We start from the raw sequence: 15,507 nt of genomic DNA, 5'->3' as shown, positions 1-15,507 counted from the left end.
AACAGTTCTTTGTCAGAAGCTGCCATTTAAAATTAGTATTTAAATTATCTCTCCAGGAGAGGGTATTATTTGTGCTTTGTGAAATAAAGAGTCAGAGCATCTGCTATATGCTGTATAAATGTCTATAGAGTATATTTTGTCAGCTTCAGATGAAATGCAGAGTCCCAGAGGTACACTTGGTTTGGATCTAACAAATATTTTGCACATGACATGAAAAGTTTTTCACCGTGGGTGTGATTAAGTACAGAAATGAGTTACCTGGAGAGGTTGCAGAGTTGCCAGCCTTGGAGATAATCAGGAGTCAACAGGCTAAGTCTCTGAGCATCCTGACTGAAGCATGGAGTTAGCCCTGCTGTGAGCAGGGTGGGTGGATCAGGTGGGCTGCCAAACCCTGTCTTCCAGCCCAAGTTGTCCTGTCATCTAGGCTGCATTGCGGCTCGGTTACTGATGCTGTTTTGTATAAGGAGAAGAAAAAAGGAACTTTCAATTAAAAATCCAATTAACAGTGGTTTCTTACAATGATTCATAATTTGAAATGTTTAATTGCATTTCTAAATCTGAGGGAAGTGGAATTTCTATGAAATAGGCACACAAAAGCTGGTATAATAGGAAACATCTTTTTGAGCTGCAAGATTCTTTTGCTTCCATTCTGACATTTTAATGAGCTAAGGTGACATTTAGTACTGATTTTAAGATATCAGCTGGGTATAAGGGTTTTCTTTAGTAATATAATTTGGTTTCAGATTTTGTGGGCTGTTGAGTTGCAATGCAACAATCTGAGAATTTTTTAGACTTATTTTTATGGCTTTAAGGTGAAAGAACCAGTAGAGGGAGCACAAATTAACAATCCTGATAATCAGTGCTGCTAATTATGATTTTGATTTGCAAACAAAGACTGATCCGAAGAAGTGCTGTGTTTATTTAATATGTGTTTCTGTCAGTAATTTATTTAACAATTATCCACACAGGCACAGTTGCACATTCTTTCCCACTGTTAATAGCAGTAAATCCTTAGGCCATCTAGTCTAACCATACCAGCCATACAAAAAAAAAAAAAGTAGTAAAGATTGTAGAAAAGGTCTGAGGGCTTCAGAAATGTCACTTCATTGGTGCCAAGTATCTCTGCAGAGGAATGTGAGAAGTAGGAGTGTGTTCTTAACTAGTTTCTGCTATGCCTTTTCAGTAGGAAGATCCAGTAAGGCACTTTACTATATATATTTATATTTATTATTATGTATTTTTGCACATGATCTGTAGTTAACATTTATGCTTGAAAATCATTGGGGTAAATAAACCATTCATACCCACTGTTGTCTCTTGACAGTTATCCATTTTATTTCTGTAAATCCATTCCACAGATTTCATTAGATTCAGTTATCTAATTACAGGTTGTCCTGTGGAAGGCTTTGCTCTTTTCTTGGAAGGTTTTGCTCTTTTCATGGTTTTCCTTCTCTTTATTTCATCTATGATTTTATTCTCAACCATTAAGGACTTCCTGGGGGAGTGGTGTTTTTCAGTGTGAATGCTGTGTGTAGATTCCTTGTGAGAATTCAGTACTTCATTTATTTTGTTCCTTCTTTATACATATACTTGAAAAAATTTATTACAGGATTTTGTCTGCCAATGCAAGACAAGTAACTAATAAATGTGCTGGTTTGTTAAACCTGCTAATGTAATACTTTTGACAAAAGACAGTTAATATTAAAATGTTACTATACTAATGTAGTTTAATTTCCTTTTAATTCATTTCCCCTAGCTTCTAGATGTTTTAAAAGGGGCGTATAACACTGGAAATATTTTATACTCTTTTTTTTTTCTTTTTTTTTTTTCCCCTGTAACCACTTGTTCAAAGTCAAAATAGGGTCTGACTGCATTTTAAACTGAGATCATAATACATATTCATCATTCTACAGAGCCAATAAAAGTCTGGAAATCTTAAATGAAATAACACAGCATGGTCTTCTTTTTTTTCCCCTTCCAGTTTTTACAGGCTTTTTATTAATTTCTGAACTGTGAACAAATCTATACCTTAGACATTTTGCTCTGTTTACTTTGGTGTATGCCATTCTGCTTTCTAAGTTTGCCACTGTGAATACTTTCCCCTTTTTTAACAGCAAAGCACAGTAGATGAGAAACAGAGCTTTTCTTCTAGTGAAGCTAGATCAATCACTCAATTCACACTGTAGATTCTGTACAGCCTGTATGGCATGTAGGCAGGACCCACACTTGCATGGATATTTAAGGAAACAGAGTGGTGCTTCCCCTTCACCCTCATTTTAGCCCTTTGTTTCCCTCTGAAAACAAGTTGTGTTTGTGGAGTGGTGTAACAGTGAGAGCTGGTGGATGCTAGTGATATGTTCCCACTCCAGAGAGGTAGGAGGGGGCAGAGCTGAGCATCCATGCCATGATGTGCCCTCTTTATTTGCCTTCTCAGTCCTTAGCTTTGGGGGTGATGCATTTATAGGTGCCTTTTTTGGTTCAAAATAGAGGAGTAATTTGTATCTGTGGGGCCTCAAAAAAAGACGACAATTAAAAGACATGACACTGGAAGGACTGTGATGAGGTGCAAAGACTAAGCAATTGTAAATTACTTCTCGCATTCATAGGCTACTCAACCACTTTCTGTTCTGATGGGGGTATCACTTTTGCTTCTCAGAACACAAACTTGCGTGCACACCCTTAAACTGATTTTGGTCTTCTCATCAAGCAGATTTGTAAGTCTCTAGCAATTGCTAGAAGTAAGTAGGACAGGCCTTAGATGAATGCAAAAATGTTTTAAGGATGAGATCGAGACAGAAGTTTTTTTCATTCCTATTTAGAGGAGGTAATGGGATGCCTGGATAGCCTCAGATAGCACAGTCCTGGTTCAGGGTCTTTCTGAACTTCTGTATACAAGCAAGGTAGCTGGTTTTGGCAAAGTACATCATGAAACTGATTTTGTTTGAAAAACTAAAATCTAGTAAATAGCTGATGATAAGAAAGCAGAAACTTCCCTAAGAGGAGGTTTCAGAATATTGAGAAAAGTCCTCACATTTGTAGGAGATGTAGTAAGAACGACAGTATAATCTTGAGTGTGTGGAACAGCTCAGAAAAATGAGCCTGAAATTTACAATTTGCTTCCAGGCTGTCACATTGCTACAGAAAGCTGTCAGAAATTCCACTGCTCAACGTGAGAGCCAGAAATTCCAGACTTGCAATACAGAGCAATTCTTGCATTAGACTATTTTTTGATCTTTCATACCCATTATCTCTGATTAAATCCATTTAATTAGAGGAAAAAGTAAAGCTGTAGTCCAGAATTTTCAAGGTGCTGAGTGGGCTTTTGTTTTCTTACCAGTAGAAATGTAGTAGAAATGGATGGCACAGTAACCCATGATCTGTGAGTTGTGAGTAGTTTGATATTTTACTTAGAAACCATTTACTGGACGGTGTGACTCCAGGAGTATGCACTTACCTCTGGCAATTGTACTGCAGAGTGTGGTTAATTATTTGGCTTCATTTGTGATCTTACATGATTTGATTACCCAGCTTACAGTAAGAATCTCTTTACAGCAGTAGTCTTATGTTTCACCTGGCTGTACACACAATTTATGAGTACAGTCTATAGTGCATGAACTTACAAAACCTGTAACTGGCTACAGCCTCTGCACATGCTTTGTTCCCACTAAAAGAGTCTTAGGACTTTGTTCATGTGTCTTTGTGTCATGGAGTTAAAGAAGAAAACAGTCCCAGTTGAGTGTGTACAGCCTTGGACAACCTCTGGCTACAGTTAGTACTGAAACTCTTGTTTTATATAAGAGTAAACTGAATTGTCCACCATGTGTAACTTCACCATTGTCAAACCAAATAAGCAGCAGAAAAGTAGCTGAAATACTTAACTTTGAAGTTTAAACTTGGTGAGCCATTTCATTACCAGACAGATTTAAACTTGAGTTTAACTTGAGGGTATTTGAAAAACACAAAGATCTCGTGAGGTTTTTCTCGTTCAGTGCAGTTGTGCATGCCATCTTTTTCTTACAAAATTTGTTTCCTGTTTGCCTCAAACTGGTTTTGTAGGCTTGGTCCTTTAGCCTTTTCAGACAAGGAAAAAGTATACATGGGGTTCATTGCAAATTCTCAGGCATCTTTATACTTCCTTGCCTGCTATTCTCGGAAACTGTACAGTGTTTTAGCAAATGAACTGTTGTCTTCATTTGTGTGTAGCAATGGAAAATAATGGTGTTTTTTCAGTACCTTTTGCAGTACTTCCTGGCTATACTGATCCCTTTGCTTTTACTTAGGCAGTGAGTTCTGTGGACCCTTCACAAATGTATTAAAAATTGGCGTCTCTCCCATGTCTTTTTTTTCCTGGTTCTGAGATAGAGAGATAAGGTAGTGTAAGAAAAGGGTGACATTAGGGAGAGGTGAACATAGTTGAATTTTCTCTAACAGCAAGGCTGTCTTGCTAACATAGCTCTTTTGCATGTGACATCTGTTACAACAAAGTTGACTGCTGCCTTTGAGAATTGGAGGCAAGGACGGAGGAAGACAATGTGTAACAGAAAGAAGGACAACAAAGCTGGTGGAGGGTCTGAAACACAAGTCTGATGAGAAGCGGCTGAGCGAACTGGGGCTGTTTAGTTTAGAGAGGAGGAGACTGAGGGGGCGACCTTACCGCTTTCTACAGCTGCCTGACAGGAGGTGTAGGCAGGTGGGGGTTGGTCTCTTCTCCCAAGTAACAAGCGACAGGACAAGATTAAATGGCCTCAAGTTGCACCAGGGCAGATTTAGACTGGATATTAGGAAGACTTTCTTCACTGAAAGTGTGGTGAAGCATTGGAACAGGCTGCCCAGGGAGGTGGTGGAATCACCATCCCTGGGGGTGTTTAAAAATGGTGTAGATGCAGTGCTTAGGGAAATGGTTTAGTGATGGACTTGGCAGTGCTGGGTCAACAGTTGGACCTGATGATCTTGAAGGTCTTCTCCAATGTATGTGATTCAGTGATCTCCAAGTCAGCAGCTTTTGAACATGGATGTTTAAAACCAGGTAATTAATCTATGTATAGATGCATTAAAATTAATATTTCTCTTGAATGTTAGAAGGTATCATTCAGAGCATCATAAGTTCTTTAGAGGTAAGTATAGCAAGTGAGTAGCATTTTAGGGCATTTAAATCAGGAAGAAGTGGTTGTCTTTTGCACCATTGTACAATTAGTACAAGCAGAGAAGAGGTGGAATATGTTCTTTATAGAAATAGAAGGTACCTTTTTATATATGAAGGCCTTGTTTTTGGGGAAGTTGTGCAGAGCTACCTAGAAATATGTGTCTGTACATTTTCTGAGAACCACTGGAAGTGCTTCTCAGGTTTCCATCTTCAGATTCTCAGTTCTTCCATCTGTAGAATGGTGAACTTGTTACTGCTCAGCAGTTGCAGCTTGGAGAGACTTGTGTGTGGGAAGTTTTGTTACCTAATAATCCCTTATTTTTCCTTTCAGGGGTTCTAAACAAGAAAAGTTATGAGAGATGTGGAGTTTAAAAAAAGGAATTTCCATGTGGTTTTTTTCAGTAGCCTTATGCTTCAAAATACTTAACATCTTTGAGCCAACAGTGTTTTATTTTACTGTAGCAGGTTCCTGTGTAAGGGCTACCTTCAGAACTTGTTGGAAGAGATAGGATTGTCTTCGACAGTCATGATTACTGCCTGTTTTTAATTTATACTGACACTTACAGAAGCCGTTGCCTTGCTCCTTGTTACTGTGGTGGTAGCTTGGGAGCAGTCTGCGCTTTGCTGTTCACTTTTTGGGTTGGAATAGAAGACGTACACCTGTCTTAATGCATTGTCTTCTGGTAGTGCATGCTGTGTTGGAAGCACTCTGAAAATGAGGATTTGTTTAGTCAGAAGCATAATATAAAAAAGAGCAAGTTAAAAGCAAGATCTAAATACATACAGAATGTTTTAATGGAAGTTGTGAACTTGCCTATAAATGCTGCTAACCTTTAGAGCTGCACTATAGAAATGCATTTTTTGGAGAGACTCCAGAAAGGGGTAGGTCAGTGACTTTGCTTGGGGTATCCAGAAAGAACAGTGTGGAGTGTTCAAAGAAAGCTTTAAGTGTTACACAGCTTATTTGTAAAAAAAATAAGTAGACCAAAAAAGATGATTAAATAGCAGACTTGTAGAAGAGAGAATGATGTCCACAGCTGCCTAGACTGACTGCAGCACTCCACCTTTTCTCTACATGATTTCCTGTTTTTTTTTTTCAGGCTTACTGGTAGTTGGTTAAACTTTCTTTTCTCAGCACTGCATTTTACTTCTGCAGCTGTGGCAAGGTGGGCAGAAAATCGAGGAAACTTTCTGCTTTCTACTCCTGTGTTAAACAGTGCTGTTTACTGCAATACTGCTTAGCAAGCTCTGTGATGGGCATGGATAGAAACTCTTGTGTTGTAAGCAGAAGAAACAAAATTCTGTGAAGGAACAGGAAAAACAATGCAATACAAATGCCAATAAAATGGGTTCTTAGTGTCTACCCTAAGCAGTTATTTAGTGATTTCTATAACTTTTAATTCCATTTTCTTCATAGAGTAAATAATGATACTAACTGTTGAGCTGCTGAGAAACACTGGAAGGAGTTTTTATCTCGTTTTCCTCAATATTTCATCTGCCTTTTCTTTTATTAGTGCATAAAAAAGCATACCTGCACAAACTTCTTTAACTTCTTTTTTAAGATGTACTTGATTATTTTGTGTATTTTTCCCCAGTTGTGTATTTTTCACCTTTGAAAGTTAGGTTTGATTAGATTATGTTGCTGTTTAAATTATATGAAAAATATTCTAAGAAGAAGGGAGATGAGTAGGAATGTATAATGGACATGGAGTAGTCAGTCAGCCAGTGTCTTATTTATTTTGGTTCTCTCTGCAGCTTCTGAAAAGATGAGCTGCAGGCTGACATATTTTAACTCGAGTCACTCAGATCTTGCTCTTCTCCTGTGATATGTCTTTGTTATCTTCATAAGAAGTCTTGTCGACTAGAAGTCCACTGTAGCTAATTTCCGATTCGTAAAATATAGTATTTTCAATCCATTTTGCTTAATTATTGCTGTAGGGCAGTTTTTTTGTAGGCAAATTTGATAAGAGCGTTATCTAAATGAACATTTTTAGAAGTACCGTAATATTTGGGGTGTTTTTTTTCTTGCTGAGTGTCACGTTGTCTGAATAACTTTTGCTGTGTTAATATCTTAATGTGTATGAAATAGGTCATTTAAATCAGTCTCTAGGTTTTTTTTAAAATCCCTACAGTATCAAATCACTTGCCTGATCTTCAGTTGCAGTTGACCTAGTTATTCCACTTCTTATGTTGGTAAGGTTTTTTCTTTTGCTTATTTATGCTGAATATTAATTGTTTTTTCTTGAAAATGTAGTTATGTTTTGTGACATACATAAGGCCAGCTTCAACATCAAATCCAGTAAAGGCATGGACATATCTAAGGCAGCGCCTGACAATAAAATTATGTATACTGTCTGGTCTGTACAGGCTGGAATTGATATTTAAAATTATAGAACTCCATTGCATATTTGTAAGCATATCATTGCAAGTCTGAGTATAATTACAGGCTTTTAAAATCTGTTTGACTGCCCATAGATGCTGGAAGGTGTCTGTCTTAATAGAAGAGCTAAGGATAACTTAAATTTAACAAGTATGCTTTTTGCCCTTTTAAGTTTCTGAAATGCAAAAAGGAAGTTGGACAAAATGGCTTAAAAATCTGACAGATAATTTACAATATTTAAGTAACTTCTAAAATTTTAGAGAATATTTAGCAAATTAACTTTCATTGTTCCTTAACTATCTCACATGCCAAATCTCCATCCAGTTCTTAAAAAAAAATAATTTCCAACTTGTTTTGTCCTTTCCAACTCCTTTACCAGAGGATGTACTCTGGAACAGTCACACAAAAGCTGCATTTGAGTAGCGAGTATGTTTGCATGGAGGAACATCCACATCAGCTTGAGGGTCAGCAGCCTGCTGCTGGAGTGAGGATCTCCATGTGAGCCATCTCCTGCTGCTGAAACATACACTGACCTGTTAGAGAGGTTAACAGCGAGGTCCCGGTCCTGGGAGGGAACGAGACAGGAAGCTGTCTGGGAACAGCTGCCTGCTTTGCCTTTAGCATCTTGACTGCAGCAGTCATAACTCCCATCTTCTGCAATGGAAGGGGTAGTTACTGGTTGAGTGAGGGTAGAGGATTCTAGTCGAAGTATCTGCACAGGACTTGGGAGACTTGGTCATATCCCTTACGTTTATGCAATAAGGCAGTTTCCTTTCTTCCAGAAGAAGCAGCGCTGAGAGTCTGAGGGCAGAGGGATGGTTTTGATAAATTTACAGGGGCTTTAACTATACGGTGCCACGAATACTTGTCAGCATTAAGTTGAACAGTTGTGAGATTCTGCTTCAAAATACGAGCACTTGGCAGTATTGTCCTTTCAGACTTTCTCTGTAATCCTTTGAAGAGCAGGGCTAGCCACAGAAACCAAAAATGAACTGTTTGAAGCATTTGAACAGTGTCTCTTTTATAATACTAAAAAGTGAGGACATCATGTGTGAAACTGTTTAATTTGGCTTAGGAAATTACAAATTCTATTACACTGTTTTTACCGTGCAGCCCAAAGGAGAGAAGCCGATCTGTGTCAGAGCATTTGCATCTTGCCAGGGTCAAGTCCCACATGACCACTTTGGGGCTGTGCATCCTGCACCCAGTCCTCCCTCTTCATTGTCTTTATACACAACCTGTCATGTATCTCATTGAACTGACACACATGCATACCTTTTCTGCCTAACCACGTCAACACATCAGAAGAGGCTGTTTGGGGGTGAAAGGGTGGCAAGAAGCAGCTGCCAGACCCATTCACATTGCTTGTGCTTTTGTCTTATGTACCTTCAGAAAACACTGTGGTGAGGAGAACCATATCCAGTTACCCTGTTGGTTCCTGCCTTGCCAGCGGCTCTGTAGTAGACTATTACAAACTAATTAGGTATTTTATGTGACAAGCATCTCACCAGGTCTGCTCAGAGTAGTACAGAAGGAGCCCACGCTGCTTCATTTGCATTCAGTTTACATTTGTGATCATCATTATTGTGATTCTCCCCCGTGCTCTGCTTTTCCTTTGTCAGTTCTTTAATGCATTGTTTCATGAGTTTTGGTACAAAATGGTACTGTCAAGGAAAAGTAATCCTCTTGGTGATTATATGAGTTTCCAACCAAGCTGCTTTGTAGGTTAATAGAATGTTTTTGAATTTAAAAGCAATTGGATTGTTCTGTATTTTCTGTCCGCTTCACAGAATCACTAAGCTTACTTTCCTGTTACTTTTGCTAATTTTTTTGTCAATGTACAAACTAATGAAATTGCCAGATCTGGCTTCCTGGAGAAGGTATGTATATTCTTGAAAGAGTACAAAGTGAGTGTCTCCTGTGTTGTTAACATCTGTCCTGCTTGAGGCAATAAATACACAGTACATGCTATCAAACAGTATCAACGCTGTGCATTTGACATTGAACAGCTGTCTGTAACAATGCTTTCCCTTTCCAGTACTGCTTCAGGTAGAAGAGGGTAGGTCATCACCTCAATTATATGCAAGGGCGGCAATTTTCACTCATCTTGTTTCCTGTTGTTTACAAATTACAGGAGTCTGGTATCTGGAACTGTGTGGCATCTAAACTCATGGCACTTGGCTTTGTATGAATATTTAGCAACTTTAAAAGCTCTATGACAAGTGACCATTTCCACTGGTTAAAATACATGAAATGCAACCTCTTTCACAGGAAATCCACAACCCACAGTGTGGCCTACAGCCCTTGAACAAATCTTGTTTGGTATGATTGTATAAAATCACTACTAATGAAATTACAAATACGTGTTTCTAGGAATGCATACTCACTGGCAAGGCAGTAATAGGAAAAGATTTCAAGGGGGAAAGGAAAATATTATTTTTTTTCCATGTCAAGACAGATCCTGTTACTGAGGATACATTTTGAAGCCTTGTAGTAATGAAAGGGCAATACAAAACCAAAAATAGAGCCAAAGCTAATGAAAATGCTTGTCTGGCTTGAAATTTATATAAGGAGAAGCTGCTGCTTTTTCTGACCCCTTGAGCAACATTTATGTACTCTCATTTAGATAGTCAGAGTAACTAAGTGGTCCAGGCAGCCCATGAGATGGAACCAAACCAGTGGGTCAAATGGAAGTGAAAATTGCACTGTGGTGCTTTCTTGGTGAGTTTATAGCTGTTGCAGTGTAAGGGGATGACAATTTCTGCTGTGCATGTAATCAAAATATTACAAGAATTGCTTTGTAAGTGGTGTTTGTAAATGCTTCCGTGGTCAACAGCATCAGGATTAGGCACTGAGTTTTTCAGTCATGCCTGATTTGAGGCTTTTTGGATTACTTCTGGTGCATAGAAGCATGCAGCAGAGTTTTACGGAGGGCTAAAAATGCTAGGTCACTTCTCTGTCCCGTTTTCCAGCATCAACAGAAACAAGGAGCTTATACTTGGGAATGTCATGGTACAAGATTGGGAGTTTGACAGCAAAACGAATTGGCAAGGGCCAGATCTGTAGGCAGCTCTGCTCAGTGTACGTTTCTTTAAGTACTTCAGCACTGAAGGGTGCACTTGGCTTCTTTATGAGATGGAGAAATTTGTTACCCGCTGTGTCAGCATAGGAGAGTTACTGGCCTAGGCTCTCTGGAGAAGCACTGGCAGTGGACCTTAGGGGGCTGCACACTGGTTGCTTAGAAGTGCCATCATACTTAGTGGTCCTGGAGGGTTTTGCAGTCTAGAACTGAGTATAGGGCTGATTAACTGCACAGAAGAGTTCAGATTCATGTTGTCTTTCCTCTTCTCCTCATTTGAATCCTAAGTAAATGAATTTCAAAGTCTAACTATACACACTTGAAAACAAATACATATCTTTGCTCAAGAACAAGTGCATAAACATTACAAATACTGACTGCGAGTACCTGAAGTCATTAGTGGAAAGGAAGTGTGTTTTATTAGAAGGTCTTGAGAGTACTCGGGAAGAGAATGTTCATTTGAAGATGCAATTTAGAGGTAGGAAGAAAGGTGTCTGTAGATCCAGGACAGTCCTTGAGACAGCAGAGAAGCAGAATTCCTGAGCTGTTTTTTCTTGTTGTCATTTCTAGATCGCTTTGCCTTTTCATATTCCCGTTCCTTCTTCCTTGCCATCATCCCATCTTCATAGGAACAAGTACATTATACTCCTATCAAAGAAATGCAACAGATTCCAAAATACCTTTGAAATTCCTCAAACAGCATTGTTGCCATCGAAGTGAGATGGAATTCCTGGTGTTGATGCTGTGTCTAAGGAGTTCTAATACACGCTTTCAAGTGCTGCCACCATATTGGTATCTTGTTTTCTTCATTGTTGCTTCTGTTGCTTTTCTTTTTGAACAACAAGTTGATTGAATAATACCTCATTATAATTCTGTATTAGGTTGGTTTCCTGTTTTATTCAGGCCTTAAAGCCCTTTGTGTGCTGTGCTGTAGGGTATTGTCTGCTCCTAAAGGGACAGCATGGAATGATATAAATGCAAGAAAGATGTTTAGGTAGTGTTCAGACAGTTTTAGAGTTCCTGGATGGCAGTGTATTCTGTCTGTTGTGGCTAACATTTAACAAGTTCTTGAGTGAGCATTTTAGTTTCCTCTTTCTAAATGTGTATAGTGTTGAGTGAAAATTAAAGTCTTTCTAATGAGGAACAAAATGGTTTGTAGATAATACAGATGAGATAAAGAATAGCCTTTTTTTAGTACTGAAATTGGAATTATTTGATTTCTTTCCAAATGCAGATATATTGAGACACATACAGGAGGAAATGTTTAATTCTAAACCTTTTCAGGAGAACTGCTTGTTGCAGCAGCGAGGAGCTTCTCTTTTGGAGTGAATTGTTTTGCCAAGGGTACTGTAGCCAGGCAGACTCAGGTAAGCTGGCACAGTGTGGTCTGAGAACAGTATAACAAAGAGCAGAAGTGCATAGAATCATAGAATCATTCAGGTTGGAAAAAACCCCTAAAGATCATAGAGTCCAATGGAGGCAGTAAAGGCAATTAACAGCAATAGAGCAGCAAGGAAGTGTTGGTCATTGAGAGTTAACTGAAGCTGACGTGAACCTACAGAGATTTTTTGGGGTAAGGATGAGGATGTTTAACATGCATGGAAGAAATGCACTGTGAGAAGCATTATGCCACATGATGCAGTGCTTTGTTCTCAACCTGGTATCTGAAAAGTCATTCTGAAAAGCTCTTGAAAATTCAAGTGTAGCATAATTTGAATTTAATTTTTTAGTGGTGCTTTAAAATCCACATTACCATTTCAAATAGCAATTGTATGCTTCTGTGGCCTTGAGGGAGTCACAAAGAGCTTGGAGCCACCTTTGACTTCTAAGACTGAGGCCTGCGATGCCTGCCTAGGACAGAGTACACTTGTGTTTACTGCTTTTTGAGGGGAAGACCTTGACTGCGATCAAGGGGTAAACCACAGACCAAGAGCAGATCTTTCAAAGATGTGTGGAAATAGTAAGACAGAGGAAGGATATAACAACAACAACAAAACCCTCAAAAAAGGCGTCTAGTATATCTGTTCTTTATGGATAGACAGAAGCATTGTTCTAAACCCTTTCTTCCCTTCTTTGCAATAAAATAGTTTGTTTTCAAAACATTCAAATCCAACATAACCCAGCTTTGAATTTGTTGAAGTAACTTGAATATTTTTGTTAATGTGAGTATTTATAAAGATGCTCAAAACTTGAAAATTTGACAGACTTCTGGCTTTTTATAATGATGTGGCTTCAGACAATGGAGAAAAATCAGCATTCTGTTTTTCCCAGTGTTTTCTGAAGCACTTCAGTAATGTGCTTTCAGCGTTAGCTTTTTTTTTTTTTTTAAACTAAAGAAAGAAATAAGAATTGTGGACCAAACATGAGTCAGCCTATAAAACTGTAAAAAGAGCTTTGCAGCTCGAAATCAAAGTCCTATTACTTTAGTATGTGTCTTTATATAAAAATAAGCATTTCCCATTTTCAGAGTTATGTGGAATTGGCATCTGTTTAATTCTTTCACAGAAGTTACAGGGTAGGGAGAGTGTGAATTTTAGGAAAACTGTAGGTTATTATTGCCACTGGAAACAATATCCAGTAATGTGATGCTTTACCAGCAGGTGCAAAATTAATCTGCCATTGTACATGTACAAAATATGTTAATATCTTCATTATTACCTCACAGCTTCCGAAAAGAAAATTATTCTTTCACTTTGTGGAAATAAATTTATAATATTTTAAAAAAGTAATGATCAAGTTACATAGTGTCACCGTTTCCTTATCATTTGCACCTAATTCGTACATGTCCATTAAAATACTCTTTCCAGTGGCGTTTTTTTGGGGTGTGTGTATGGGGTTTTTATTTGGTTAAAGAATACTCTTTACTGAGTGTAAAAATGTTTGGAATATGTTGAGAAGAAACCCTTTGGGCTAGAAAAGTGTCTTTTTAAATTTGTCCCACAAAATCCTTTTCAAGTTTAATTGACAAGTTTAATTGACTTAAACTGTGTAAAAGTTACCATTTCATTTTTGCTGATTGTTTCTCATAGAAGTCCTGGATTTTTTTCCCAAACACTAATCGATTATAAGCATTCAGATTTAAGGTCAGGTCATTAAATGCCAAGCAGATAATACTCTTGGGCACTGCGGAGAGCAAGCAGTCCAGATGCTGAAATAATGCACTTGGGAGAGAGTGCTTGGCTGGGCTTTCTTCTAGTCTTGAATCTAGTACAGGGAATCAGCTGTGTACTCTCCACTTTCTGAAGGTTAATAATCTGCCCCTAGGCAGATGAATGCTTCATATAAAACAGGAAAAAAATTTCCAGAGAGTAGAAGATAAAGCATGCTCCTGTACTAGCAGAAGGATGGGTGAGGTGACCAAAAAGGATTTTTCCAATGATTTTTGGATTGTAATTAAAATCCCTATTCAAACTTGTAAATAAATAAATAAAAGTTTATATTTATATATGTATATAGTGAGGGTCTGCAGATGTGCGAGTGACAATGAAATCTGTTTGCTTAAATTCCGTGACTTTTGTCTGTTGGCTGCATAGCTCCTGGAAACCAGTCTGCAAAGGGGCAGAAAATCCTTGACTAAGAAGGAAAATGTTACCTTTGAAACAGGCATCACAGGGAATAGCACAGTATGGGACTGAGTTTCCTTGGTTGCTCTTGTTAGAGTGTAGGAGATGTTTTCATTCTGAAATTACTGATGCAGACTCTAAACCTGAAAGTTGCTTAACCAAAGTGGTTTTGCATGTGGTTAGATGCCTGTGTCAACAGTTGTCAAGTGTACTTCAAGGCAAGCATAAAAGCAGTGGAACAAACTGTGATTGCAGAGATGAACCTTGGAAATAAAAGCAAAACAAAATGCTCTCCTCCTGCTGGCTGTTGAGAAGTATATTGATTCTCCCTCTAAAGCCATCGAAACCCCAAGTGTGTGTTTTCTTCTTTAGTAGGTGGAAGAAAGGCTGGCAAATGCAGTTCACTGCCGTCTTAGTTGTGCCAATATGTTTGTAAAGCTACACTGCAAAATGGATCCCTGAAACTAATTAGAAAATGAAACAAAACCGATGGCCTAGAGGTTTCTAGAAATCATGAGAGCTTAAGTTTCCAGTGGGCCCTACAAAAAAATTGCACTGACAGAAGGAAAGAGGCAGTGGTTTGCAGGTGGTTATGAGTTGTCAGCATGAGGAGGGGTGTGACTTAGCAAAGAAAATTAAATTGGAAACTGTGCCCTGTTTTTAACCATTACACTTCTTTTTCAAGGTTGTTGGACTTATACTTACCAAAATAGCAGTAGTTTCCCAGATATTAGTAGACAGTCTTCAGACTAACATTTTACTTGTGGACAAATGTTATCCATTTATTAGGTGTGGATAAAAGTGAGAGTCTTGCATGTGTATGTTTGTGCCTTCATTATTGCTACCAATACAAAGGTCAGGAAGACTTTTGGTAAGCTCATAAAACTTAACTGTTTTCAGAGGCAGAAATGGACTTGCATGGAATTTATGAAGGTTGATGCATTTGCATTTCTTGTTAATGAAATCAAGAGATGGAGAGACAAATATTTCAAGAATACCTACAAATTTTAAAAGCAGGAAATTACTAAGCATTTTGGTTTTAGTGGTTCTTTTTTGTAATTGTGTTTGAACATGTTTGTCTGAAGTGCTATTTGATTAGATTTTTTTTCTGTTACTAGTAGTGTCATTCATATGCTCAACCTTAAAATAATATTATTTTTACTCCAAGCGATCCAAGTTGCAAAGAGCTTTACGCATAAAGTTTGCACACAGAGTTTTACAGATGGTGAGCTTATCTCATGCTACTGTATCTGTTTTAAAATAATTTTCTCTTGTGTCCATACATAAGCCAAAGAATACAAAAAGAAGAATATGATTTGTAAGTAAAATATAGACAACTAAA

General features: G+C 38.1%; 1 protein-coding gene across 3 annotated transcripts in view; it reads left to right on the top strand.

Annotated features, from left to right (window-relative positions):
- COMMD10 (COMM domain containing 10) overlaps positions 1–15,507 on the top strand; it is a 118,917-nt gene that overhangs the window by 28,928 nt on the left and 74,482 nt on the right. Inside the window, exon 6 of one of the 3 annotated variants that reach the window (XR_008730322.1) lies at positions 7,276–7,336. The exons of the other annotated variants lie outside the window; for them this stretch is intronic. The gene's annotated coding sequence lies outside the window, so the exon portion shown is untranslated. The remainder of the gene's footprint in view (positions 1–7,275; positions 7,337–15,507) is intronic. 3 annotated transcript variants of the gene reach the window in all.

This window comes from Falco cherrug, chromosome Z (genome assembly GCF_023634085.1).
Source record: "Falco cherrug isolate bFalChe1 chromosome Z, bFalChe1.pri, whole genome shotgun sequence".
In the NCBI taxonomy this organism is placed as follows: domain Eukaryota; kingdom Metazoa; phylum Chordata; class Aves; order Falconiformes; family Falconidae; genus Falco; species Falco cherrug.
The sequence above is the reverse complement of the archived record's forward strand: the minus strand, read 5'-3'. Positions and strand labels throughout refer to the sequence as shown.